General features: G+C 44.7%; 1 protein-coding gene across 2 annotated transcripts in view; it reads right to left on the reverse strand.

Annotated features, from left to right (window-relative positions):
* Positions 1 to 12,654, reverse strand: part of LSAMP (limbic system associated membrane protein) — a 990,143-nt gene that overhangs the window by 412,860 nt on the left and 564,629 nt on the right. The gene's annotated exons all lie outside the window — the stretch shown is intronic.

Consider the following 12,654-nt stretch of genomic DNA (forward strand, 5'->3'; position numbering starts at 1 on the left):
TTAAGCCTTTATGCCCCCACCTTTTAGTCATCCAGGTATCCAAGCATCCATGCTCCTACCTTTTCCTCCACTAAACTCTCTTGAAGAGCTCAGGCAGTGCTGGCATCCCTGTTTTACAAATGGGCCTGAAGCCCAGACAGACTTCTCTCTATCAGATGGGAAATACATGACAGAACAAACCCTCATGCTACCTAGCTTAACTCCCTAATGCAAGACGTGGCAAACATTTTCACAGTCTGCTGCCAAGTTTGTTTAAAGTGAACCAACAAGCAGGCTTTGAAGGTTATTATCATTGTTTCCAGACCTAGTCTTAGTGAAAGCTTGACTTGGCATTGGTAACAATGGTCTGCCAGTGCTGCTATTCCCAGCGGGCCAACATTACCTGTGTGAGAGAACATTCCTGAGCTGTCTTCCCACTTGAGGGAGGATGCAGCAGTGGTTGATGCCCAGCCTCTCAAAGTCTCCTGTCAGTTCACTAAACCAGGATATATTCCTGCATCAAGCACCTGCTCTAGCATAACATTTCTACAGCACAGCCACATCACCCTGCCAGCCCAGGAGGAAATGTGCAGACACTGCCCCATTGTGGGGCCTCTGCTTTCAGCTCACCAGACCATCTTCTGGGATTGATCCTCTCACTGTGTTTACATTTCTATGGGCCTTGGGAATCCTGCTTCCCATTGCAGGCAGGTTCAGGCTCATCCTACCCATCGCTGTGTTGGTTGTGCAGCTTCCTGCCAGCAGCAGGGAAGTCTGGCAGAGCCTAATCATGGAATGCAGACAGCATCATCCTCAGTGGCTACTCACAGTGTCACCAGCTAGATTAACCTGCCGGATGGGCAACATACCCTGCAACAACAGAAAAATGTCTCCTCTACTTCATCCTACCTTACTCATCCTGGAGCAGTCAAATTCCCTCTTGGAAGCAGAGCTTCCCACAGCAAATAGGCAGTTGGCCGCCCATGCAGGACTCTTCTCTGGGAGACACCAATGCCTGGGGCCAGCAGGGCTCTCTGGCACAGAGGGGACAGTGGGTGCAGCACTTGGGACTCACTCTGGCACCCACAACCAAATGAATGCCTGGGTAAACCAGGACCAGGCGGATGAGCAGTCCCAGGGAAGCACTGTGTATGGATTGGATTGAGGAGAGGGCACGATGTGTGTAACTATGCTGCTCTCTGTTGGCTGCAGCACAGGGAACAGATACAGCTTCAAATGCTGCTCTTACTTGAATTCAAGTGGATCCCTTAAAGGGCTTTACAGAGCAAAGCAGTATCTGGGAAATTTTTTGCAGCTTCCTGCATTGTAATGTGAAGAGGTCAAGACTGAAAGTGCATGAATTTTATCCTCTGTGCTGGGCAATGAATATTCAGCTATGGGTGACTATGAAACAACTCACAATCAAATGCAAACCAGGAAAAAGAAATCCAGACCGCATGACTTCCAATCCCCTACCATAACAACCGTTCTTCCTCACTCCTTTATCTTTCCTTTTCCATTTCCCCAGGCAATTTCCACATCCTTGCTCTTTGGCTTTCCTTGTCAGAGCTTACAACAGTGTTTCTGCTTAGCAATGCTCTTCCTGAAGCAAATGGGGAGCACTGGGGATGAGGAAGCTGATTTGGAATGTGCTGAACTAATGATGGTCAGAACCCAGGACAGAAAAAAATGGAAGCAAATGCAGTCCCTCAGTGCTAAAACCTATTAAAAATGGTGGTTCAGTCTTTATCTCTACAGCATAGGTGATTTCTCACAAAGCAGCCCCTATCTCCCTCAGAGAGCTCTTACCTATGGGGTCCTTATTTGTGTAGCTGTGACTCACCAGTCCCAGATGTCATCCCACACATCCTGCCTTGTTCTGCTCTGCTCAGCGGAGTGGGGATGTTTCCTGATGTTTCTGGCTCCTTCTCCACGTCTTCCCCTCCCAAACTCCTACTCACCTAGAGATTTTTGTCCCAAGTTGCTTTATAGATAGAGAGATGTTGCTCTCTTCCCACTGGCTTGTGAAGGCAGGGATGGCCTTCAACAGGAGAAAACACACCTGGAGGTAGGTTCTACTATAGTCTTTACTGGCCAGTGGTTAGGAATAGATAGAAAGTAAGAATTCTTTATTAGAGAAAGATGGAGCTTTTGAGATGTGTTTTGGGGCTGTTGTGAAATAAAGCAAAGATTATCAGAAAAGACGTGGAAAAAAGTATGAAAGAAAAATATGAAAAGATGAGCAGAGACACAGAGGATGCTTTTTGTTTTCAGGACACTGTTCAGTCTACTGTTTCATTGTCTTCCCTATATCAGAACAAGGGAACATTTTCTCAGAAAATTTTTATCAAATTTACACTCATTGTCTTGACCAAAGGAGTATTTTCCATGAAAGTGAGCAGTTCTTCCCCAGCATCATTTCACCTCTCCCCCTCACCACCAGGACTGTTTTTACAGCTGTAAAGGAGTAGTCCACACACATCCCCTAAGCGCCTCATGGACCCTACTTGTTTCTAGCTCAGGATCAACTAACCTGCCTCCAGTGCAATCATCCACAGCCAATGTAAAGAACTTCGAGCTTACAAGGGAGGGGATGGAGATCCAGGTGCCCTCAACTTTGCTAGCACCTGGATCTATTTAAGTAACAGTGCCTGTGAGAAAAGACAGCTCAGAGTTACACTCCTGGCTGTGCCAAGTTGCTGTGCCATGCTGGGTGCTTCCCTCACCACTGTTTCCCCTTTAAAGATAAAAATGAAGACTAACACCACACTGTGAGAAAGGACATCAACAGTATCTTAATTTTTCTGGGGTTAGAAGAGCCAGGGTTGATCCTTTCACACCTCCTGCACCTGCTGCAAGTGAGGAAAGGTTAGCATTGCTCTGGGAGCACTGCAAAGACAGCAGAGCACCGCTCGTCTACGAGGGCAAAGGCAGCTGACTGAAGCTGGGTAGAGAAACCCTTTCATACAACACTGAATGCACAGGTGTTATAGAGGATGAGGCCTGCTCAGCCTGCTGAGGACAGGCATGTGTGTGAGCATTTGAGAGGGGTCTTTATTTTGCACATAGCCCAAACTCTTTCATGCAGAGAGTGGAACAGTCCCTCCTGCAGTGCTTTGCATGAGGTTGCAAAGCTCATTTTCCCGGGTCATTGTAAAGCTACAACTTCTGTCCCACGGGGATATAGTGGTGCCTGTGGCATCTCCAAGATGGACCTTCAGTATCCTGTGGAATGGCAGCAACTATGCCAATGTCAAGCCCAGGCTGCATCCCTCCCCCTGCTTGAGAATCTGGGGCAATGAGACCTCTATGTACAAGCCATCCAAACTGGAAACTCCACATGCACACTCCACCAAACAAAACACGCGAGGAGGACACCTGTTCACAGTGTTTCACCTGCCTTAAAGCTGGGGAAACAAGGAAAAGGAAAAGGAAGAAAAAGAAAAAAAGAAAAAGAAAAAGAAAAAGAAAAAGAAAAAAAGAAAACCAACCCACTGAAAGGCAATATCGCCCTTTGCCAGCAGATGGCAATGGCACTCCATTTGTTCATCACCAATCCCATTCCTGGAAAAGGACACATCGATGCCATCTACAGAGCACTCCTGAGAGGCAAAGTCTTTAAAAAATGCTTCAGCTCTGCACAACAAAAACACTTTAAAAGTTGTGGGAGAGTAAATAAGGCCATTTCATGTGCAGGCCCACCACCTAGAAGCCTGGACGTGATGGCAGATTTATGCTGCACAGGACAAACTCTATGATTTTCTCATTCTCCCCCTTTCATTTTCCCTTCATAGAGATCTAGTCTAGAATATTAAGGGAACAGGGTTATTTATTTATTTATGCCTTTTCAATTTTCTTGAATAAAGAGACAGGGTTTTCTTCTCCCCTGCAAATTCCAATCTGTGTGCATGGGAAGCAGTAGGAATCCAGCAAAGACCAGACCATCTCAACAGCAGTGTGATGGCAGCTCCTCCCTCTCCCACCTGTAAAGCCTTTCTCTTTCTCTCAGTTTTAAATGAGTCCTTGAAATGCCCTTGAGCTACAAGGCTTATAAACTAACATTTTTACAGGCATGTGCTCAGCAGTTCATCACATTTGTGTGGGACCTTCAATTCTTCCCTAATAAAGGTATTCAATACAGCCCCTTCTTCTGCCCCATCGAAAGATAAAGTACCCTCAAGCTGTGGGGCTGCTAACTTTCCACTGATGGATCATCCAGGCAAGAGCAAATCCTCCAGGGCTTCAAAATCTCCCACTGAACTAGAGCAATAACTTGAACTGAGCCCTGTAACTGTGGACCCCACCAGAGAACTTGAGGCTGCTGCAGGCAGAAAGGGAAGGAGTCCTCAGCATGACACAAGGACTGCAGGCAGAAGACAGCTTTAATGACAGCCAGCCTGGGGCAAATCCCACCAGCAAGGGGGTGGGCCTGGCACCACGGGAGAAAAGGTACTGGAACCTGTGAATAAGGGGGGTGAAGGCATCCTCATTTGGATGGCCGAGCACAGCTTCTCTGAAGAGAGTAATTATGCATGTCTGGACACTGCAGCTTCTCTAGCAGCATCACGGCACAGGGTCACTTAAAGATTAGGCTGTTTAATTAAAACAGGGCGTGGAGAAGATTCAGGGGAGGGCAGCTCGCCCAAAGACAGCATGGAGTGTGCAACCTCTCTGGGAGAGTTGCTGATTAGAGAGTAAGAGGCATCTCTGCTGCAGGGAAGGGGACTCATCTCTGAAACTCCTCAAACAGGTACTTCATGGTGACTTGTCTTGTTAGCAGGAATAAAAGTCCCATCACAGGGCTTGGCTGACCTGGACATATTTCAAGCTCCTCTCCAGCTGGCTAAATGATTCCAGTGTGGGAGGAGAATGTCCTTGAGATATGATTTCTTTTTCAGACATTTCCACCAGAGGCAGAAGGAAGTAAAAGCACAGCTACGCGCCACCCCTCTTCACTGGGGTTGATAACTGACCCCCTCTGTAGCACAGTCATTCTCCAGGCAGGGAGCCACCCCCTCTGCAGGTGCTGCTGCAAAACACAGGGCTCCAAGTGTTACATGTAGACAAGTTCAAGGCACCCTGAAGGGTGAGAGAGCAACAGGGAGAGAGAGGAAAAGACAACAAACTAAAGACAACTTGATGTCTACCTTGTCTGTGTCTGTGGGAGAAAACTGAGCAATCCTTTCTCACTCGCCTCCTGCTTCTGAGGATCGCACAATGAGAAGATAAATATGGATATAGTGAATTATTGCCAAATGGTGAAGAACAGTGCTGTGGTTCAAAAGGGGAAAAGCCAACAGATTTGTAAATGCTAGATGGTTGTGAACCTTTCAGCCTTTACAGAAATGGTTATCTTAGACCATAAAATGGCCCATTTCCTGCATCGCAGATAGGTCACTTGAGGCAGGCTGACCATGAGGGGGAACAGGAAAGGGTTTATACCCAGACATATCTGAACTTGCAGGGCTTACCTATTCACTGCTTTATCTGTCAGCCGGATGTTTTAACTGGTATGGGAGAATTTAACTGTTCCATAAAGAAGAAGACCACAACAAATTAAAAAGGCATTTTCCCACAACAGCTTTGTCTGTGCTTTCATCCAGTCCCCGGTCTCAGCTTGGCCAGCCCTGGGTTTCCCACCAGCTCTGTCAGTGCCCTCCTTGGATTTGCAATCTCATGGCTCTTGCAGCCCTAAGACCCCCACTAGTGCCCCCAGGCATTAAAAACTGTTCTCGTTCACTTTTTTTCCTTGCCTCTTCAGCAGGGGAACTGATTTGCTGTAAGAACCCCAGTGTAATTATGTTTTTTGCAACTGAAGAGAAACTAAAAAATACCTTTATTTTTAGGTGATCTCACTGAGGATTTCTGATTCAGCATCACAGGGTAGCAGGCATGACTCCAACTATACACAAAATAGAGCACCCATCACCTTGCACAATGCTGTTTTGCATGCATTTGGCTCCAGATCTGTGCACCCAGAAGGAGAGCTTGTCATAGTAAACTACAGCAGAAGAGCTAATCCCATGTGACAGGTAGTCTACACCACAGTGTGAGCCAGCAGTTGGCTGGCATCCTGTTCTTTTAGGGTGCTGCAGTCTCAGGGCAGGGAAGCCATGCTCATGTATGCATACAGAGAGCCCTGAGATGGCAGAGCGTGAAAGGGTAAAATCCTCAGGGCCTACTGCAAACACACACGGGCACACATTTGAGCAGATTACACATACACCTCTTACATCCTTTGGCAAACACAATGAGCATTGCTGTGGGCCTGCTCACAGACAGGGAACCAAACAGTGCCAACAGCTAGACAGACAAACACCCAGAGACCTCAACTAACCCAGCTGAAAATCACAAAAGCGCTAAAAAAATCGTTCCTAAGGTACAAAAAACTGTGTAAATTCACCCATGTGCTTTGTCAGACAGGAATGAAGGGGAATGCACACAGTCAGTGGCAGACAAAAGCTTTTGTGCACCAGTACAGAGCCTCGTAGAGCCCCTGAAATGTACACTGCCATGCAGGGGGGTTTACACAAAAGCAACCTCCACCTAGAACCATAGAAAGAAGTATTTAATGTGTTCGCCAAGCCTGAATACTCCTTTGAAGCAACAAATCCAAGTAAAATCTAAATGCAGTGGCACTTTATTGTCACTTTATTGTGGCAGCAGACAAACTGGAAGCTGCTGTAAGGAACATGTGGATATGTCTAGGTATGAAAGAAGCAACAAAGCACTGGGGAGAAGGATGCCCTCACAGCATCACAGGGCAGCGTGGACAGAACCTGGCCATTCTCAGCCACTTGTTGCACAGCTGAATGGCAGGGAGGAGGAAAAAAGGATGCTCATTCTTTCCACCATTTCAGAATGGAAGTGCCTCCTGCAGAGGCCTTTGAACCATCCAACAGCACAGTGGCTGTTCTCAGTGTCTTGCAAATTATATTATTGCACTGTCAGCCTTCACAGAACCGATGGGAAAGGGCCATACAATCAGGGGATGCGAATCAGTTTGGCTTTGCCAAAGCCATCAGAAAAATACCAGTTCCCAGTACCCGACTCTCAGGGTCTCATGGCAGTGGTGGGTTCAGGAGGGGAGCTCAGTTCACCTCCACAGTGACTCCTGCTCAATATTCTCTTTGTTTTATGCAATTTATCATGCCAGTAGTTTTATGCAACTTACTGCTACACACAGCCCTGACACTACTCAGAGCACCATCATGCAGTTTTACTGCAAGAATATATAAGAGAAGCCACTGATTTTCTCAGAACATTTTCGTAGGGGGAAAAAAATAATTCAGGGAAACCTCATTCTGCTTAAGCCATGTAGGTTATTGCCATAGCAAGCTTCTACCACAGCAAGGGAAAGCAACAGCTGCTGCAGAGATAACGCAAAAAAGTAGATGGATGGACACACCAGTGAGTGTGGGTATGCATAAATGAACCAAGACAGAGGAGAAAGTCTGATCAGTGAAAAGGCTCCTGCACCATCAGAGCAAACAGGAGCTTTAATCTGCCAGTTAAACGGATGCTGAGGCATCTCCACCAAAAGGAATGTGCCTGCAGCACAGCTGGGATTTGACCTTCAACTTCTCTCCTATGTCTGCAGAGCACAGAAACTCTGGTTCCCTCATGCTCCTCCTACAGAACAAAAGGAGAGAGGAAGAAGGGAAAAAAAAGGACTGCCAGAGAGGCCCTAACTCATCTCTTACTCTTGGATAAGTGCAAATTTATGCCTCTGTCTGCCTTTGAGTCTTTATTATCTCCTTAAGTGGCTAGCTTTGTACACAATTTATTATAAAAGCCTGGAATCTACAGTCAAATTACAGATCAATTGAAAACTACACAGAAGACAATTAACATCTGGCAGCAGTTTCATCTATAAAGCTGTCAGAGGCTTTGCCAACCCTGAATTCTTCTTCTGACACCTATATTTCCTCACCCCAAACTCAGTCTCCTCTTTTGCATCTCCTGAGTCTGTGGGAGACTGAACATCCCCTCTGCAATCCTGTGGCAGCAGATAGCCGTCTCTGTACCAGGAGGCCACTATGTGCAGTATGAAAACCAGGTTTGAATACAGAATAACACCTCTAAAGAGATGACTTCCATCAGGTGCTACAGAGGGAAACCAAAGCTGGGGCTACCCCATTGTTCTGGAGCTTTTGGCTCCTCCTTCCTGAGGTGGAAGGCAGGGCAAGGCCAGTAACCTTGGTCTCTGTTTTGTTGGTGCTGCTGATGGCTGATCTGCTTCTCCATGCTGTCAGAAGCCTCCTAACTTCCCAGGCATCTCTGTCCAGTTCCAGCAGTAGTCCTCTGCTAGGCAGCCATAGGAAAAATCAAATGTCTTTGATCAAGATCAAGATCAACCCCATTTGCCAAGGAGAATCCTACCTTTCACAGGGTCTCTCAAAGCCTTTCCACTGATAGTCAGCTCTCCCTTCCCTTCAGCTCTCCTTGTTTTGTGTCAGGGAGAGGAGAGCAATAAGAAATGGAGATGGCCACAGGCAGGTCTCCAGGCAGTTTTCTGTGAGACTCTGCCCTTCTTTGGGATCAGAGCTTTAGTGGCTAAAGGGTGGTCTGATAAGACCAAAAGTAGAAATCAAGTGGACAAGCACTGTAAAATTTGCAGATACCTTGTTCTTCTAAAAACTTGCCAGTCATTCATTCCTGAGGATAAAAGCTGTCTCCAGCAGCATGTGCCTCCAGCCTTGTGGCCAACATGTCATCTCCTCCCCACACAGAGTTTCACTGCTCTTTGATTTACTGGAGAATATGACGGAGTTGAGAGTTCAATGATCAAGAAAACCCCTTTGTCCATTGTCCCATTCTCCATCTCTCCCTCTCCACAGACTTTCCACAGCTGATTCCTGCTTCTCCATGTCTCACCTGCACAACATAAAGACTCTGCTAGTAGCAAGCACTTCCATGGGCACTAAGGCAGGAGCACTGAATCATCAGGTAATACTGGTTTCAACAAAGAACACCTGGCTTGGGTTTCCATTGTGTGATGTGATGGGAGTACAAGAAAAAAGGGTACCTGCTGAGTTCATGCATGCTTCAGGTTGAAGAGCTACTATCCACTTTTGAGGTACAAGTTGATGTATCTCCTGCCCAATAGGCCAAGTCCTGCTCATAATGGGGTCAAAAAGAACAAAGGTGAGGCCAGTGAAGGGCTGACTGCCAGCCACTACATGTTAACAGGCCTGCTGTAGAAATAATTCATCTTTCTGATGTGCATTTTATTTTTCATCCTGGCTGAAATACTAGAGTTGATATAAAGAACACTGTAGTCTACTTAAATATGCACTCATCATTTTTGGGAGAGTGGGGGAAACCATACTTTGGACACTTCACCCATCCTTCCCCTTCTACCACTCTCCAGATATGCATCCATCCTTAGCAAAATGCTGACAAATTGCTGCAGAAGTGAACTCCCTGTTTAGACAGCAGAAGCAGTGAACTGAGAGTGACAGGAATTGCTGCACAGGAGTAGCTCTGGAGATGCTTGTCTCATGGAAAGCTGGGGAGAGGAAATGGATGAGTGGACTGTGCAAGAAAAGCCTCCGCCCTTCAGTGAGCTAAGAACAGCTGTTGTTGATGATGATTGCTTCCTAATTAGCTTGCTCTTGTATAAGCTTGATAATTTTATGTACCTCCAGAGGAGCAGATTAGCTCTGAATTCACATTGTATCCATTTGTGAAGAGTACCCTATAAATTATTTACCTAACTCTCAGAAATATTAGATCAAGAAAACTCTAAGTATGTCTAATTACATGGCAATAATAACACAGAGTAGAAAGGCTTGCTGCATTTACAAGTGCAGAGAAGTGATAAACTACTTTTAGAAGTTGCTACACATATCCCATGATGCTACAACCTGCTACAGGTTTACAGCTGTGCTCTTAATAATATTTCTCCAAATCAGTTTTTGTATGGCAGAAGCACACAGAAATCTAGCCACAGATTTGTCCTTCAAGAGGCAAAGAAAATATACAAAAGCAAAACAAAACTAAAAATCCCAAGTAACTATCTTCAAACGCATAAGGTTATCATGGCCATAATGAAATGAAATGAATTTGAGTGTATGCTGGTAAATGGCTCTAAACTTCATAAAGACTCTAACAACCTCTCCCAAGTTGCTGGCTCTGAATCACGACTGGTTTAAGTAGAATAACACAGTGATGAATCAGCTATGCTATAATTTTCACTCCATTTTTTGCTATGCTAGTACATTGTTACTTCATTACTATTGAACCGCTGTATTTTCTCTGTGCTTTGCAACGAGCATTCTGTTAACCCATGGTGAGCCCGTGGCGAGTGTAGAAGAGCTGATACTGAGTTCCATGGCAGTAGCACCCCAGTTCTTATTTGAAAATGAAAGCTGACATAGCACACTGTAGTATTTACAGGTCCATTTACAAGTCCTTATTTCAGGGTGAGGGCGACTTTCAGATGGGGAAAAAACAGAATGGTATCAATTAATGCCAGCTTCAATTAGGAGAAAGAAAATGTAACACAACATGAAATTGAAATGGGAGAAAAGGAACTAGAGAGAAATGAGTCCACTGAGAGGGTACTATGAATTGCAATGGGGACGTCTTTCGCCGTTACTGAGTGCATCGTACCTTGACAGTGTGTGTTAGACCCTGTTTCAAATACATCTTGGTCACTTAGGCTTCTTTTCTCTCCTCTGGTATTAGAAAAATATTTTGGGTCTTGCTGGAGTCAGGCTACTGGATGCAACAGATCTTTTGTCTGGTTCAATATCACATTAATGAACAAAGGTGCAACTGAGAGCCACAGTTCAATCAGCAGCTCTAATCTGTGAATACACACTAAATGTTTATGACCCCACTAGGTATCAATAAAGCTAAATGGCAATGTCAGGAGCAGACATAGGTATGGGAACAAGTTTGGTTAGGAACGTAGGATGTGAAGAAAACCAACCAAGAAAACAGCAAGACTTTGCAGATCTAAGCAGAATACTCAAGGAATATTGTTTACACATTCCAATTCTGCAAGAACAGTGCTGGGATCAGGCTCTGTGAGACAGAGTCCATAACGTATGGAAAACTCCTCCCTTTCTCACCTCTTGAGTAATTTCAAATTCAAATCCCCTGACTTTGCCAAGAATTTCCCACATCTTGGGAAATTGTTCATCTTGACTCTTTGCTTTTGAGCCAGGACTAGTTACACTCCTGTTTATTCAGACTTGATAAAGAAAAGCTTCCCTAAATCCCCACGGATACACGATTGCCTATTGACAGGTAGGATCTGTCTGTCCCATGGTAGGCAAACAATCTAGATCTTAATGGCACCTCTTCTAGATTGAGTCTGTCACAGACTGGTATCTCCTTTTTCCAAAGTCTGGGAAAAGGCATCATGAGATTCCTGTTGAAACAGACTTAAGGATATTTAAAAGACACGCAAGGGCAACTGTAGAAAATTTAGAAGTCCAGTACCACTAAAGGAGTAGTCTTTGCCTCATGTTTTGTAGCAGAGAGATTAAAAGGGGACACACGTACCATAGTAAAGGAAGGTTTCATGGTTGAAAGGTTAATTCTTGATTTGATTTGTTTCAGAAGTATTGGAGATTTGATGGAGGAGGGTGACGGGGTGGAGGATTAAGGACTCTGATCGAGGAAGAGAATGATTACTGAGATAGGCACTCATGTGCAAGGAGAATCTCATGATTCCTCACAAAAATATATTTATTTGATTTTCTTGTAATGCTTTTCTGTGGCTGGCTCCAATCAGTTATCCTCACACTCCTAACACATGCAGCTTGTGGCTGTGTTGCCCCCTTCCCCCTGCCCATGAACTCTTCCTGGGCTACAAGTCAGTTAAAGGCTGTGTAGATGGATTTGCTGTGGAAAGTTGATAAAGATGGGGGGGGGGGGGGGGAAAGAGGATGGAATTTAAGAGTGAGAGAGAGCAGATGAAAACAAAATCCAGAAGCTGAATCCCTTGTGCTGAATGTTAACTTACAGAAAAGTAACCCAACAACCTTGAAATAGAGCAAAGCCCAATTTAAATTCATTACATTTAAATTAAATTTAAAGCCCATGTAAATGATTGACTTAGTTAAGAATATGTCATGCGGAAGAGAAAAAGGCAGCAGCGACATGCCAGGCAGCTTTGGCTAATTTTACAATTCACAGCAAAATCTTTATACTCTGATTGCAATTAAAAAAAAATACGCATATAACTTATTAGCATCAATATTAGAGCCAGAATTTATACTTCTTCCCAAGAATTCATTGAATGTTCTGAAAACTTCACACACTTCATTTATTGAAATGTGTCTACTTTGCTGGGTTTAGACAGACAGGGACCTCCATAACAGCTATAGGAGAGAAAAGAAAAAAAAAAGAAAGAAAAAAGAACGTAGAAAGAATAAATGCAATTATTCCTGAGTGGATTTTTGTTTCTCTCTCAGGACACAGGCTCTGAAGTAGGTAGAAATGCTGCAGGATCCTTAACTACCATGACCTTAATTCCAATGCAAAAGAACATTTCACTTTTATTCAATTGAGAGAAGAGTTACTGCATTTTTGAACCTTTTTTTACATACTTAATCTACTGACAGTTACCACCGACACCAGTGGGCACCAGGTCGCAGTTTGAAGGATTATGTCACTGGAGCTTTATAGAACTACATGATTTGTAAGAATATTAATGAT

The sequence above is a fragment of the Geospiza fortis genome, unplaced genomic scaffold, assembly GCF_000277835.1.
Source record: "Geospiza fortis unplaced genomic scaffold, GeoFor_1.0 scaffold1, whole genome shotgun sequence".
Lineage (NCBI taxonomy): Eukaryota > Metazoa > Chordata > Aves > Passeriformes > Thraupidae > Geospiza > Geospiza fortis.